Source organism: Astyanax mexicanus, chromosome 3 (assembly GCF_023375975.1).
Source record: "Astyanax mexicanus isolate ESR-SI-001 chromosome 3, AstMex3_surface, whole genome shotgun sequence".
Classification (NCBI taxonomy): domain Eukaryota; kingdom Metazoa; phylum Chordata; class Actinopteri; order Characiformes; family Acestrorhamphidae; genus Astyanax; species Astyanax mexicanus.
Genome location: NC_064410.1, coordinates 43621080 through 43637542, shown reverse-complemented (window position 1 = coordinate 43637542; position 16463 = coordinate 43621080). Strand labels below are relative to the sequence as shown.

At 39.6% G+C, this 16463-nt stretch overlaps 1 protein-coding gene across 2 annotated transcripts in view; it reads right to left on the bottom strand.

Moving 5' to 3' along the window:
- hpca (hippocalcin) overlaps positions 1-6041 on the bottom strand; it is a 55488-nt gene extending 49447 nt beyond the window's left edge. Inside the window, exon 1 of one of the 2 annotated variants that reach the window (XM_007249326.4) lies at positions 5830-6041. The gene's annotated coding sequence lies outside the window, so the exon portion shown is untranslated. Of the gene's footprint in view, positions 1-5208; positions 5283-5829 lie in introns of those variants that run through there. The other variant, XM_022683182.2, reaches the window with a different exon arrangement.
- Positions 6042-16463: the final 10422 nt, after the last annotated feature.

Genomic DNA, 16463 nt, shown 5'->3' with positions numbered 1-16463 from the left:
TTGGGAAAAATGTATATTGTAATTTAATTAGTCTGATTTACAAGTCTCTCTTTATACCATATAAATAAATACAAATAATTGGCTTGATTAATAGCTTATATTTTTTTAAGTGTTTGGCTCACTTGTGTGAAAGTGTTGTCCAACTTAATGTGCCAATTTCAAAAGCCCAAAACTGCTATGTAGCTGTCCTGATTTACTGTACTAGCATACTATTTAAAACCCCATCATTTACCTAAGCCTAGTTTACTAGAAAAAAGCCCAAGTCAAAGCTAATGAAATAGTTAAATGTGTCTGTATTTTTAGGAAAGGTTGATACTGGAGAGCAGCACATTTATCTCAGGCTCAAGCAAATATGGATCTGTGGCTAGGCTAAAAGTAATGTTTGCCAACTCTAGCATTTAGCATCTAGTGGACTAACTGAATTGACTACCAAAATGGACCTAAGAACATACAAGAAATGTACGAACCAGTTTGTTTTTGCAGAGAATGCTGAATCTAGGCAAGTGAGAAAGGGCAAGGCTAAAAGCTATTATATAATATTTTCCTTCAGCTTCAACTTCTTCAGCTTGCAAATACACTGAGGGGACACAACAAAATGACATCAATGATATTTAGTATATAACATTATAAAATGTTAATATATAATATGTAGTGATATATACCAACCAATAAAAGCCAAGTGTTTTGTTTTTTTTCTGGACGATGAGCTTTTTAAAGAGGTGAAATCTGGGTTTTATTCAGAGACACAGTAACAGAGTTGTAAACAACATCTGACTATTTTTCCTGCCAACCGAAATCACATATTTTTACTATTGTATATGTCATCAAACAATGTAACCTCTTTTTTCCCCACTGGTACAACTTAGAAACAACTCAGCCAGTTTGCATTGCTTGCATGTAGCTACTAATTAGTAATCCTTACTGAGGATGTAATACAACCAGGGAACACAAAAGTGTACAAAATACTGAACAACTGCATTCTTCGACATCTTTTTATATTCGCTTGAGCTTTTTCTGCTGCTATCGGCCTGATACCGGCTGGAAACCTCAGCACTGCCAACTCTAGTGGAATCAGCAAGGCATGGTATGCTCAGTAAGGAAGTAGTATGCAGCGAGACAGCGAAGACAGGCTGAACTGCCAGAGCGCTGCAGCTCAGCCTGACCTCACTGAAACAGAGAAGAAGCAGAAGAGCTTGGGGCATTTTTCTGCATTTCTTCTCTTCTCCCACGGAGCATCTCCTTGGGTGCCGCAACTAGCCGGACTGAGTGAGGGGAGGGAGGAGGACGAAACGTTTCTAGGGAAGCACGACACTCGCATGTTCTCTGCATGAAACGCAGCCATTACTCCTGCAAACAATCATGGCACAGCAGTACAACACAGTACATCAGTGGTGATTAGCTACATCTAACATCACTTAGAATACTGTTGAGTGTCTCGGAGGTCTCTGAACACAAAAATAATGGCACTGCTTTTAGTTCCACTTCAACATAAACACACAATTATGGAAAAATCCCTCATTCATTCGCTTGCTCTCCCACATACACACACTCAGACACACATACAAACAAACAGAACACACATTTACACACACACAAACACTTCTACAGGAGAAAAACACATTTGCTCTGAGAGAGATCATTAGAATCAGCCATAGTGCGGGCGCTGGGAGTAATTGCTGCCCTGTCAGCATTCTCTAATGGAGGGCTGAGACCACTGCTACGGCGCCTCTGGAGAGGGGAAGTGAGAGGCTCTCTGTGGGTGGTGCAGCCCACATCCACCCCTGAGACCGAGCCCAAATACAGTACACAATCACATCCCATAATACATCTGCAATCATGGTTCAGGGAGCATGACAGTCAGGCTGGAGACAAACAAGAAGCTGATTGCTTAGCGTGGGTTAAATGCATAGAAAGGTATTTCGGTCAGAGGTCGGCATCAAATAGATTTAATGACAACGTTATATATACTATAGTGTGATTGCTGTTATTATGATATTCGACTGACCTATGCCATACTGACACCAACAACAGCAATAGTATGGAAATAAGAGTTAAAATTATCACTATTTTTTAAGTGTATTGTAAGCTATGAGCATCTGGACCAATCACAGTCAGGGATGAGTGCTTGTGTGGATGTTGTTTTGGATCAAGGTGTCCTTTTATCAGCTTGTAATTTGAAAAGCTGTTTAAAAGTATGATATTCAGATAGTTGATGATCAGGAGATTGCTGGTTCGAATCCCGTTCATGTACCATTACCATTAGCTGCCGGAGTCCTGAGAGAGCACAACTGACCACAGTTGGATGGGTAGATGACGCTCTCTCCCACATCACTTCAAAAGGGTGATGTGGCTCAGCACAAGCCGCTGTGCCTTTCTCAGAGTGTGCTAGTTACTAGTGATAGGGGGAGTCCTAATGAGTGGGTTGGGTAATTGGCCTTGTAAATTGGGGAGAAATGGAATAAAATAAAAAATAAAAATGATTAAAAACAGAAAAAAATGGCAGTTAATTGTAACTGTGGAAGTCGAGGCTAGATATGACCAATAAAACATAGGTCAATGCAAAATTATTCTGAACTGTTACATAATTGCTTTTTAATATATATAATAATTACTTTCTTGCACCATTAGTGTTTATTTCGTTTCTAATATAATAAAATACCTTTTTGTGTTGTGCCACCTGCATTGAATATGAAGGTGATTTCAGCCAGAATCACCCACGTGCCATAAGTAAAAATCATGAACACACACTGTGCTGTTCACTGTGGGTAGTAATGCCTTCTGTGGCTCGGTAATTCACATTGCCTTGCTACGCACAAACTGGCCAGTGTCTCACAAAAAAACACCTTACTTTTTGGTACATTTGTGAATATTTTGAACAGCAATAATACAAAAATCTAAATTGGTCTGTGATATACTGTATTAACTTTTGTTGTACTGACCTTTTTTGTTCAGATTTTGCCTCAACTGCCACAGTTTCCCTTAACTGAGATTTCATAATAAATTACTTACTTTCAGACAACGGAACTTGTGACACATAAACACATTTATATTAGAGAACATCCACAAAAGCATTCACCTTGAACTACAAACATAACTAATCCAGTGCACAGTGCTCAAACATCACCCTGTCCCATTCCAACTAACAATGTTACACGTTACATTTGATCTATCACCAGCACTTAAGGCCATCACATGCTTTCATGCAACTGCACACAGATAATTAATGAGACAGACAATGAGTGCAAGACACTGCTAAAGAAGTCTAAGGAAAAGCCCAGAAGGAATAATCGTACCATAAGGAGGAAATGCCTCGTGCATCTACTGCAAGAATCCAATAATGTAAAATGCTGCTGTTAATGGAATGCACTTCCATACAGCGCCCTTGAGTTACTGTCATCTTCAATTTGCTATGCCTTCACTCAGAGACAGAGACTGACTTTCAAAAGAAAACACCCAAACAGATAAACCATCACAGCGCATCTATGAGATGAATCAAGCTCAGTGTTACTCGAGTGTCCAGCTGGCATGTAAAACATGCACACACTCAAACACACACAGACACACACCCACAATAGCACATGAAAAAGAAAAACAACACAAGATACTTTAACAGTGTTAACAATAAGCACAAACTTTCACCATCGCCCTACACTTGCTGTTCCACTAAACACCCTTCAGAGTTTTTTGTAATTAAACGTGGCCTGAAGGGATTCAGTGTAACCCGCAACAAGCTTAAACAGACTGGCTCTGATGGGTCCTCCACTCTTCCCTTCCCTTTATCTTCTTACGTAACAGCCTCACTTTATTAACGTACACAGCACTTCAGGCAGAGACAGCTGACACACACAGGCCTTGTTCAACGTATGGCTCCATATCCATCTGTTATTCACATGACACCATCTGATCCATAAAACCAGTCTATACTAAGCAAAATGATCTGACACAAATCTCAAGGGAATGCAGATTTGCATCATGTAGTACACAGCAGGCACAGGGCTGGTGGGCTTGGCTTGTTAACAACATACTGATCACTCTCTGCCCCGACTGAAATAAAAAGATAGATTCACTTCATTTCAACTGATCTTATACTGTCACATAACATTCATTTTAAACTAGAGCATGCTGTTCCGGAGAAACTGCAAGTGTGACTGCCCTCAGCATTATTGCTGTGGCAAGTGCTGGCTGACCAGGTGTTGCTATGTCGTTGCTAAGGTGGTGTTATATGGTGGAATGCACATAAGTTTGGCTAAGTCCAAAAACATTTGGTTAAATGCTGTAACGCAAATATTTTTGGCTAATAGAGCTGTGTCCACAAGCTTTTGGCTAAATGCTGGAGTCAAACATTTAGCTAAATATTTTTGGCTAACAGAGCTGTGTCCAGTAGCATTTGGCTAAACACTGGGAGTCCAAACATTTAGCTAAATATTTTGGCTAACAGACCTGTGTCCAGTAGCTTTTGGCTAAATGATGGAGTCCAAAAACATTTGGTTAAAGGATAGATAGCAAATATTTTTGGCTTATAGGACTGTGGTCACAAGCTTTTGGCTAAACAGTGAGGTAAAAAAAAAACATTCTGTTAAATATTTTTGGCTAATAGAGTTGTGTCCAGTAGCTTTAGGCTTAATATTGGGAGTCCCAAACATTTAAGCTAAATATTTTTGGCTAACAGACATGTGTCCAGTAGCTAGTCCAAAAACATTTGGTAAAAGGGTAGAGAGCACATATTTTTGGCTAATAAAGCTGTATCAACCAGTTTTGGCTAAATGTTGGACACAAAAAACATTTAGCTAAACATTTATGTCTAATAAAGTGATGTTCAGTAGCTTTAGGCTAAAACTTAGGAGTCCAAAAACATGAGGCTAAAAGGTGGAATGCTAATATTTTGGCTGCTAGAGCTGTGTCCACAAAGTTTTGGCTAAATGTTGTAATGTATAAATATACAAATATTTCTGGCTAACAGTCCTGTGTCCACAATCATTTGGCTAAATGCCGGAGACTAAATTTACATTTACATTTACCTAAATTATGCTTTCTGTATTAAACAGATAAACACATAGCTACATAAAGTGTAAAGAGACGCATTTTCAAGTCTTATATAAGTAAACACCTGTACGGGCTGTACAGATACAAAACACAAACACAGACACAACAGACACACACTTGCTTACTGCCACCATTCAAGGAGGAGGGTATTTAATTTTTTCCTACCCGCTTTGAGTCACGTCCCCTCCTCCTGCTCTCGGATTCGCTAGTCGTACCGCCTGTCCGGAGCTTCGATTGGCTGACAGCTCAAACACAATCCGCCAGCCAATCCTAGAGCACGAGCGGAGAGCGCGTTAGCCAATCGTTGGATACAACCGAGCGGTCCGCGCTCAGGAAGGCGGGGCTTGTGAGAATAGAGGCGCAAAAACAAACAGCACCTGTCCCACGAAATGTGCGGCGCTTCTCCTCCTAGCAGCTTTATTCTTCTTTATGAAATTCTGTTTTACGAGTTTTGTGAGAGCTGTTTTCATTCACATAGCTACTGCTCAGATTGTGTTCATGCAGAATAAGCTGAACACACTGAAAAAGTCATGTTATTTATCTTAAATCCGTCAAAAGAGAGTAATATTTATTATTATTTTCACATAATGAAAAGCATGCAGCAGCAGCCCTCGTGGTACTGTGCTTTTATTTATTATTGCACGGCGTTGCTCATGTTGCTGGCTAGCACTAACAGCCCCGTCCTCACACAGCTGAGCTCCCTGCTCCTCCGTGCAGTCCTGATTAAGAATTAAACTCCCCTGCTGAATATTTCAGTGGGGGGAGAAAGCGTCTCGTCGTCCTTACCGTGTCCGAAAAGCCGCGGTTCCCCCTGGGCTGCGGTGGTGATTCGCGTGGCGGAGAGAAGGCGCTATCCGTGCTGCTCCTCCTCACTGCATCAGAGCATGCATGCTAACTGCTGGACGGCCGGACTGATGGAGGGAGGGCGAAAGAGAGAGAGAGAGAGAGGGATGGAGGGAGGGAGCGAGCCGCTGCTGGTGGTGGTGGTGGTGTTCTCGGGTCCTGCGAGCTGCGCCGGGGCTAGAGGATTTTAAAGCAGGGGAGGGGTGCAGGGGAGGATTACGTGGTGCTGGCTTAATAAGATGTCACAACGCCGATTGGTGTCAGGACCCCCCCTCCTCCCCCTCAACCTCCATCACAATCAGCACGACACCCCCAGCCTCAAGTTCACCCATAGGTGTAACCCAGCTGTGAGCTTTCTGAGTTCAGTTAGAACCGTCCCAGCTCCTACATTCTCAATAGCTAGGAGTGATGGATGGGTCAGCTATGAGTAATTCATTCATTCATTCATTCATAGCTGATCCTGATCCAGCACTGCTAAGCCTGGCTAAATGCAAGTGTAGCAGGGCTACACGGGTCAATCCGGGCGCTCTTGGATCAGCTTAAAAAGAGAATTCCACTCGTTTTCTACTTTTCTTCTTGATTCAGTGATTGAGATCTAAAAAAAGCATTTAGAGTGGTTCGATGTGAAATGGTCATTGAAGAGATATACCAGTAGCTATCATTTCAGATGGTATCATCTCAGCGGTGGATCTGCTGTTAGATCACTAGGTTACTTGAGCGGCTCACCCTTCCTGGCATGTGTGCTCATGATGGCTAAAATTTCACATAATAATGCTGAATTTACTCAATCTCATTTTTTTGCCATAACATGCCTTTAAGCTCTATTTTTTAAAGATATACTTGTTCTCCACCATGCCCAACGGTGTAGACATATATTTGTAAGCATCTATACTATTACTATACTATACTAACAACCCAGGCGCAGGGCGTGAAAACAGACTGTTCACATGGAGTAGAATAACAATGAGCATCGCAACGCACCTTGTGCAGGATGTAGGAGCTCTCATTCACCATCCGTTCCAACACCAGTAGGGTGAACAATGCTCCAAGAGAGAAATCGCCTCAACTGAAAATCCGTCACAACAGAACATGCAAGGCTTTCACAATATCAGTGTATTCATGCAGTTTCAGTTGGACTAATTACTAATCAGGCTTATAATGTAAATATATACCACATGCCACTGTGTATGTGTGTGTACACTGCATGGTTTAAAGACAGAGGCCACATTCGTTCTGTGTGACCAGCACAAAGTATGGTAAATATGGTTGGGGTGATAAGAAACGAGGCTCCACATTATCTACATTGCAAATGTGGAAATTTAAGTTCCACCCAAAACCACCAGTCTGTATGTGATACTACATGTATGCAATACTGCTGAGGATTACATTTGGGAAAATCTGATGAAAAAGAGAACATTCTAAATGACTATTTCTACATTAGATTGGTTTATTATTTGAAAAATTTAAACATTTAAAAATTCTTACTTAGAGAATTCCTTCATGTACAGCTGATCCTGCAGTATAAGATCAGTGTTCGTTTCATACTTATATTCAAGCACGGTTGTTTCTGCGACTAATAAAATAATGAATTAATCATCTAATAGCTGATCCATCAGTTCAGTTCTGGCTTTATGTAAATGCAATAAGAGCACTTGTATTGATAGATCAGCAATGACCTAAATAATGCATTAATTCATTTGTTGTTCATTGCTGATTGATCACTACTAGCTCATTTTAAGACTAGGAGCACTTGGATCAGTTCCAAGTGTCCCCATACTTGGATTTGACTGATGTTTCTGCTACAATTAAAGAACTAATTAATGAATAAAAAATAATTAGTAGTTGGTCCATCAGTTCTGAATGAATCCAAGTGTACTATGGGCATGTGGGTTAGCTTGCCCTGACAGATGCAAGCTATGAGTAAGCAAATGAATGAAATCTTTCACTGTTGACTCATCAGCGGTATAGCTGAATGGAATTCTATGGGTACTTGGGACAGTTCCAGCTAGCCCTCTCATACAGTTGTTTAAGCAGCATGGATAGATCAATTCATTCATTAATTCAAAGCCACTATATTGATGCTAGTTGAAAGGCATTATTGAGGCCATAAGGGCAACATCTCAACATCTCTACACTATGACCTAATCTTTATTCAGAAATGAACGAGATTGAGCCAAAATTTGAGTTAGATGTAAGCCTATTAACTTTAAAGGTCATGTACTGAGTCATATCCCTGAGAAGCAGACAGGGCCGCTAATAATAGCTTTTGTTAAATTAAATGAGAATAAAGTGAGCTGTTCCCTAATCAGAAATGTGAAATCAGCAGAGCCTTATTTCAGGACATGTAGGCTGTTCCACAGGCCTCAGAGAGAGAGAGAGAGAGAGAGAGAGAGAGAGAGAGAGAGAGAGAAAAGCAGTGTTGTGATGGGCCTCAAATGTCATAGGCTAGGATCATAAGAATATGTTGTGGTTTAGGTCTTCAGTGAATGGATGAACCCTTCACGTACTGTTTCTAAAATGGCAGTGCTTCTATTTGTTTTCTCTGGAAATGGGATCTGAGTGTAATGTTACATACTGTAATTGTTTCACACCTTACAACATATCTAACGAGCTACAGAAAAACTAGGTTCAGATTTTTTTTTTGCTGTTTTTATCTTTGTAACATAACTTGAATCTGGTAGTTGTCAGATATGCAAATTACATCAACAATATTACATATACAGTACACTCATCATCAAAAAATAGTTGGATCTGGAAAAAGGTGTCAGATTGTAATGCTATTTGAAAGGAAGATAAAGATTATTAGGAACAATAATTGATTAAAACTTCAGAATTGTATGAGCAACTCTTGTTCATTGTTATTGAGATACACCTACCGAAGTGGTGTGTAACACAAACACATCATTACCACAACATGCCAGGCATTTGGCATGAAATGTTTGAGGTTACTATAGTGGTGTTCTGTGATAATCCATTCCATACAGCTCAAATATTCTTACAGTTTCTGCAGAGTTTGTGGTAAGGGTCTAGGATTTATTGCACAAACAAAAGCATCCCAAACATTATTAATCAGGGGATAGGACTGGTGGTGCAGCTGGCCATGGCATTGTATCTGTGTCTTCAAGGTAAGCTCTTGAGATAGCAGCAGAAAGTGGCTGAGCAATGTGCTGTTGTAATAGCGCACCTATGTGTGTGTGTTCAGAAAAGTAGGGCCACTGGTTAAAGGACCTCATTTTGTACCATTGACCTGTCAAAGCTCTTGATAACTGACGAGCATTGTCCTGTTTTAATAGTGCACTGGAGTGTGCATTCAGCTAAAGGCAGGGTCACTGGTTGCAGGACCTTATTGGCATAATGTTGGGCTGATAAAGTGTCTGTAATTAAGACTAAATGTGATCAGCCATTGTATGATTCAATAGCACCCCACACCATGACACCAGGCATTCTGAATGCATTCTGAGGCATGACAGAAAACTGTTGATCTCGGTGCTAAACACGGTAATTACACCGTAATTTGTTGGTACACAAAAATTTGTTGGTTGTCTCAATCAAGATGAAAGCATCAATCAGTGTGGCACAGCTACCCACCAAGTTTCATTTCTTTCTGTTGATTCTGTTTATTGTTTTTAATGATATTGCACTACAACATTACTATTTTATTTAGTCTGAGCTCACTGAGTTTAACAAATATCTGCATCCTAAAGATAACCAACAGTATGCAAAGATGCACTAACACTGTACCACTGTTAGCATCTGACACAAGAAACTGCCATTGCAGTCACATGGCTTCATATTTTTGACAGTAAGTAGCACTGATTAGGCACAGTGGAAAATGGCACCAGGCCTAGAAGCTTCATCATTGTTTTGTCATGTGAGAGACTAATTCTACATGCTTTATACTCTGCTTTAATCAAACAGATCACTAATCAAATACTAAAATGCAGAGCAGCTCCAATATAGCATATAATAGAAGAGAAGCTCTGCCTTGGTTTGAGCCATTAAGGCATTAATAAACTTGATAACAACCATACGCTTAGAATGCTTTCTGTTAGTGAATTCAGCAGTATCCACCACAATGACAATTACTAATTTGAGCCTCAAAGCAACATTATGCAGTAATTTTACCTCATACATGTAATCACACATTCAAAAATTTTTTTTTTGTATTTACAAGTCCCAGCTTAGAAAACCAGGGTCAGCCATGTTACACTGTACCCGTGGAATAGAGTGTGTTCAGAGCTTTGGTGAAAGAGAGAGAGAGTTGAGACATGAACAGGAATGCACACATGCTGGTTAGATACTAGGTTGTAGCCTGTATGTTCTGCCTGCTGCTTTTATCCCGGATTATGATGAATGAAGAGTAGGTGCTCCCCAGACCAACTGTTTCAGTGCAGTTCTGTTAGATCGATTACAGGCTCTTAAAGTGTGACATCAAACATCAGGCCAACAGTGACTAATACTCTATTGTAAAACTTTCTGGACAATCATAAGTCCATAACAGCAATTATTTAAAGCTGATGTCCGTACGCTTTGGGATTTAGGGCCCTTTCTGGTGAGAATAGGTAATTGCATAATCATTTTAAACTGGGCGGGTGTGATGCGGTCTCCTTTCAGAGCGGATGAATCCCATTCCAGGTTATGTTTAGTCAAAGAGAGAGTGCGTGCTCAGTCAGAAACTTCACTTCTTTGTTTCTTTGGTCTGAGTTTCCCCATTTGAAGTCTCCAATGCTCCACCGGCGCTCATTTTCAGTAAAACTGAGCCGGATCCTCTTTCAGAAGTTGTACATGTGATGTAAGTACGTGGCCAGAAGAACTCCTGCGAAAGCGACCCGACACCCCAGTTTTTAGGATGAATATATTAGGCTTAGCAGGGATGGTCATTTTAGCACACTGGTACCATTAAATACAATATTTTATCCCTTCTCCACTCAGAAATGCTTCTGCTTTCAGTGTAGAAACAAAATAATACAGATTGCTACTTTAAAACGTTTGACAAAACGTTTACTGGTTAACGCAGGTGGGACCAATCTGAATGGAGTAGATGCTGGTATTTTGTTGAGGGGAAGATCACATAGCATTAGATTCCTTTCTACTAATGCATTTAAATGATGGAAGGGAGAGCAGCTAAAAGAGAGGTCTTTAATCCAAGTCCTGAAGGCCCACTGCCCTGCTCATTGATATGTGACACATACACTTCAACTTATCAAGCATTTGTTAATGAGTTGATTAGCTGTTCTGGGAGCAGAGAAAACATAAAATGTGGATGACAGTTGGCCTCCAGGAGCAGGGTTGAGGACAACTGACCTAGAAGACAGACATTAATATTGTGCAGATGATGTACAGTGCAATGCATTCATCATGCTGAAACTCTCAGCAGTCTCTCTCTCTCTCTCGTGTTCTTTTTCTCTCTCGCTGCCCCTGTACTGTATCGCATGACTAGTTTTCTCTTGCTCTACAGTAGCCAGTGAATGAAAGACAGATATGATTCAATTACTCTTCTCTTCTCCACTGAGTCTATGCCTCCACCCTTCCGCAACGGCAGGCTTCTTTCTGTCTCCCAGCAATGTTCAAAGCTGGTTTTGTGCTTTCTCGCTGCTTATGTAACATGTGAAGCTATGTTCCCTTCTCATCTCTCTAGTTATCTTTGCCACTTTGATTTCACAGAAAACTGTACTGAAGAAACTGAGATCTGTCTGCCGCTCTTTCATTCACATGAAAACAACCTCACTCATCACTGACTCACCACTAGAAGTAGCTTTTGAGTGGCGGAAGGAGTTGTTGTTCGACTGAATGTGAAACGTAATTACAGGTTTTACACTGTATAGACTTGTTGAGCTTTTTTTATTGAAAGTCTTTAGTAGAATTGTTCAACATATATTTCTGTAAAGATGAACATAGCCAGTCATAAGTAAAAGCTGCTTACATAAACTGACATCTCCAATATCTCAACTACACATTGCATTCACAAAATTTCATTCTACATGTTAATACTATACAGTAAATACTATGTTCTAATCTCAGTGAAGTGCAGGTTGGCAGGTTAGTACCAGACATGTATAAGAGACCCACACTTGAGTAAAAGTACAAATTGAATATTCTTTAAGCATTATGTGTAGCAGTTAATGAGAATCTTCGTTAAGCCTGGTGAGCATCTACTGCTCTGGCTATAGTGATAATGTAGGTTTGGAATGATCCTCACCTGGAGCAACAACACTTCCACTCTGTTCAGGAAGGCACATCAGCGGCTCTACTTCCTCAGGAGGCTGAGACGAGCTGGACTCGGGAGCGCAGTCCTCACCTCCTTCTACAGATGTGTGGTGGAGAGCGTTGTGTGCTCCAGCATCAACGTGTGGCATGGAAGCTGCTCTGCTGCAGACAGGAAAGCTCTGCAGAGGGTGCTGAAGGCTGCACAGAGGATTGTTGGAGTCAGCTTCCCCGACCAGACTGAGAAACAGCTTCATTCCGGAAGCTGTAAGACTCTTAAACTCCACCTAACAACACACTGCACTGACACACAAGGACAAAAAATACTGTTTACAAACACTGTCACTTTAAACTGCACTGAGACACTTTATCTTCTACTGCTTTAATTCCATATCATGCTGCTATAGCAAACTTGCACTCTCGACTTCATGTTGCTGCTACCTGCTACTCTCCCTATTTATTTATTTTTTTTTTTTTTTGGGGGGGGGGGGGGGGGGGGTATTTATCTTATCTATTTTGTATATTCTATTTTTATTGTATTCTTTTATTTTATCTATATATCTATTTTAATAACAGCTCTTGGGTGTAAACTGGATCGTGAGATCACAATTTCGTTCCACCTCATGTACCACATGTGATGCGAATGACAATAAAATCTCCTTGAATCCTTGAATTCTTAACATTTTTATAATTGACATGAATAAAGATGCAGCACATAAATAAATAATCGGAGTAAAAGCATGTAGGAAAATATGTAGTGAAGTAAAAGTGGAAGCAGGAAAGTACTTAATTACTGTAGGGAAGTAGTTCTACTTCATTATTGTACATCTCTGGTTAGTACACAAACATAAAGGAGAACATTTTGATCAAAAAGTGAACCTTTCTAAGCAGCACACCCACACCAGCGGTGACATTTTGACATTTTTATATTTTACTTGCTTTTACACTGTTTGAAATGAATGTCGATAAGTGAACTAATACACAGACATGCCAAAAGTCATGGAATTGACCATGAGGTTTATGTCAGGTCATGGCTTGGGAATGCCAACACCTGTATAATTTGTAAGGTGTTGTCTTGTGAGTGAACTAGTCCAGAGGGCTCACCAAGAGTGAACAGCATAGTAGGTGGTAACGGATTGTGACCAGCTGTGACACATCTGTCACTGCAAACAGATAAGCAGCTCTAGTACATCCACATATCCCCTTCCTTCACTTCTATAGGACAGGGCAAAAGTCATGGAACAGGAACTTACATCATTTTAGCATATCAACATGAGGAATGATTAAGTCCTGTTTAAAATTAACTTGTTACATTTTTATAAATGAAAGATCATGATGTTGGTTATTCTCCCTAATAAAGTTAGAATTTCAGAGAAACCAGGTTTTGTTCCAATAGTGATTTTACATTATATTACATACAGTGTAATAATATTTAAAATTCAATATACTGCATACGTATATTTTAGAAAAAGATACTAATCATAACATTCTCTAAATTACATCACATAAGGTCATCAGCATTTATTTCTATATATTTTTATCCTTATTTTAATTTATTCATTTATTTAGCAACTTATTTGGTCATACGCATAATATTTTATAAAATATTTAACCCCTTTTCCACTCTGCTCTCTATAGGATAAAGGAAACCACAGCTGTGTTTGGCAGTGTAGTGTTTCTGGCCGGCGTTATGGGACCTGTGAACTAAGTGGCACTTTCACCTGGTCACAGCCTCCCACTGCGTCAGATAATCCTTACACAGCTGATTTCACCTGTGCTAGGAGATTAGCAAGGTGAGCTATTTCTGGGGAAACAGGACAGGCTGCCCTGTAATCCCACTAGGAAGCTGACCAATACCAACATGGTGGCTGTAGCGAGGACAAACACACAGATCTCAGCCTATCGCCTCTTTGAGCTGATGGGGAGATTGGTTTAATGTGCTTTTCACAGCTGAATGCTTAGACTTGGCACAAGAAGGCCCTTTCTTTAGAACTGAAGGAGCCGGGAACGTATGTTCTTAATCGCACAAGCACAGCAGATGATGAATGAGCCAGGAAAGAGTGAATGAATAATCACACTTCAGTGGGGGAACGGCGTGATGTTCTGTGTTCTGGCATGGATCTCCTATTCATTAAAATAAATAAACAAATTCAAATAATTGAATATATATTATATATATTATGTATATATATATTATGTATATATATATAATATATAATATATATACATAATATATATATATATATATATATATATATATATATATATATATATATATATATATATATATATATATATATTATGTAACTTTAAAATGTACAACTTGTGTGACACATAGTTACTAAACAGTTACAAAATAAGAAAAACAGAATCTGACTTTAAAATGTTTTTAATCTGTTATAAAGTGATATTCTAAAGGACAAACAAAAGAGAGTGGTTCAATAGATCTATCTGTTTCAAAGCCTTTTAGTATGCTTTGCACATCTCTTGCAATTATTCTGTTTTTCATTCTCTGGTGTTGACCTGCATGTTCATGCTGTGAAGGTGCACAAGCAGGTCACTTACAGAAGCAGCAATGTTATTTTTGTATTCTGTTTAGTGTTCATTTAACAGTTTGCATGGCTGCCCAATGGCATGCCTTATGGAACTTTGCACTGCTATGGGGGTGTTGGAAAGGCATCTGCATTGCCAAGATAGCAATGAACATCTGACTGTTGATGTGTGCCTGGGTTGCTTTCAGTCAGTGGCACACCTGTGTTTTTGTTGCCAAGATAGCACTTAGTGTATTCCAGAAATGTACCTGAAAACACAACGCCCATTGTCTTAGATACTGTATTTTTTGCACTATAAGCTGAACTTAAAATTGTTTATTTTCCCCCAAAACGCTAGTGCACCTTATAAGCCGGTGTGCCTTATGCATGAATTCTACCAATCAGCAGTGTTGGGAAGTAACGGATTACATGTAACGGCGTTACGTAATCAGATTACAAATTATAAGTAACTGTACTCCGTTACAGTTACTGCTTCAATAAATGGTAATCAGATTACAGTTACTCTGCTAAAATTAAAGGATTACATTGCGGTACTTTCCTATTTTTGCTCTTCCAACACTGACAAAACGCAAATAACATTGCGTCCCATCGTCCCTCGTCCCATCTCGCTGCACACACACACACACACACAGGGAGGAGGGGCAGACAGCGGCTCCGCACACACAACAAGACGAAATTAACTGACATTTTGGTCAACGAATAAAAACAAGACGAAAATGTTTGGCAGGGACGAAATCCAATCAGAACTGATTTAGTTCTGTGAAAGGTAGGGACCAGTTAGGAAGAGATCCAATCACTGCTACTTTAGCGAAGGTGGAGAGGCGGGATAATCATCCAATCAGTACCCGCCTCTCCTGCAGTAGCGCCGCGCGCTCAGTTACAAACCCGGGAATTATGGCACGCCAAAAGGCCCAAAAAACGCCTGGACCAGACGCCTTTTATCGAAAAGAACGGCGTAATATACGCCGTATGATTTCAAGACGCCGTAATATACGCCGTATGATTTCACGACGGCTTTAAAAACGCCACTAAAAGCACAGAAGACGCCGTTTCCCACGCCGTTTTTCGACCCTTTTGGCGCGCCGTACAGAGCGCCGTCTCAGTGCAATGAGACGGCGTAAAAAGCGGCGTTTTAGTGTCTCTCTTGACGCCATAATAAGCGGCGTAAAAAGCGGCGTTTAATAATAAGATAATGAGCTCCACCTTCCAGTTTTGAAAGCCAATACATTTAAACTCTGTTCAGCCAATGCTCTTACAGAGAGACTCAGTCTAAAGCAATTCACTGCAGATCCGAGCTCCTGAGCTCTTCAGACACAGTTTTTTAGACACAATTAACAATATACCATCTATAGACATTCCCGCTGGTGCTCATGCCTTTTATTAGTCTAATATTTATGCTGTATCAATGTAAAAATAAACTCTAGGTTTAGGTGAAAGCAAAATGCTGTGCAGCTCCCCACTTTTTTTTTTTATCCAGATGGAAATCACATCACCTTGTCAGTATATCACACATGAAGAACCCTATTGTTGCAAAAACATCAGGGTTTCAATAAATGAATTTATTAATTTATTAAATTAGTTACAAATTATATTAGGAAGCTGATTCTTCTTATTTTTATTCTTATTAAAATATTATAATTATACAGTATAATTATAATATATTATATATATATTATATTATATAAAATTATATATTATAATTATATAATATTATTATTATTATAAGATGTAAATTATTCTTAATTTACTATGAATATTATTGTTTTGTTGTTGTTTAAGCATAATATTATTAATAGTAGTTTTTATGCTTCAGCAGATCCG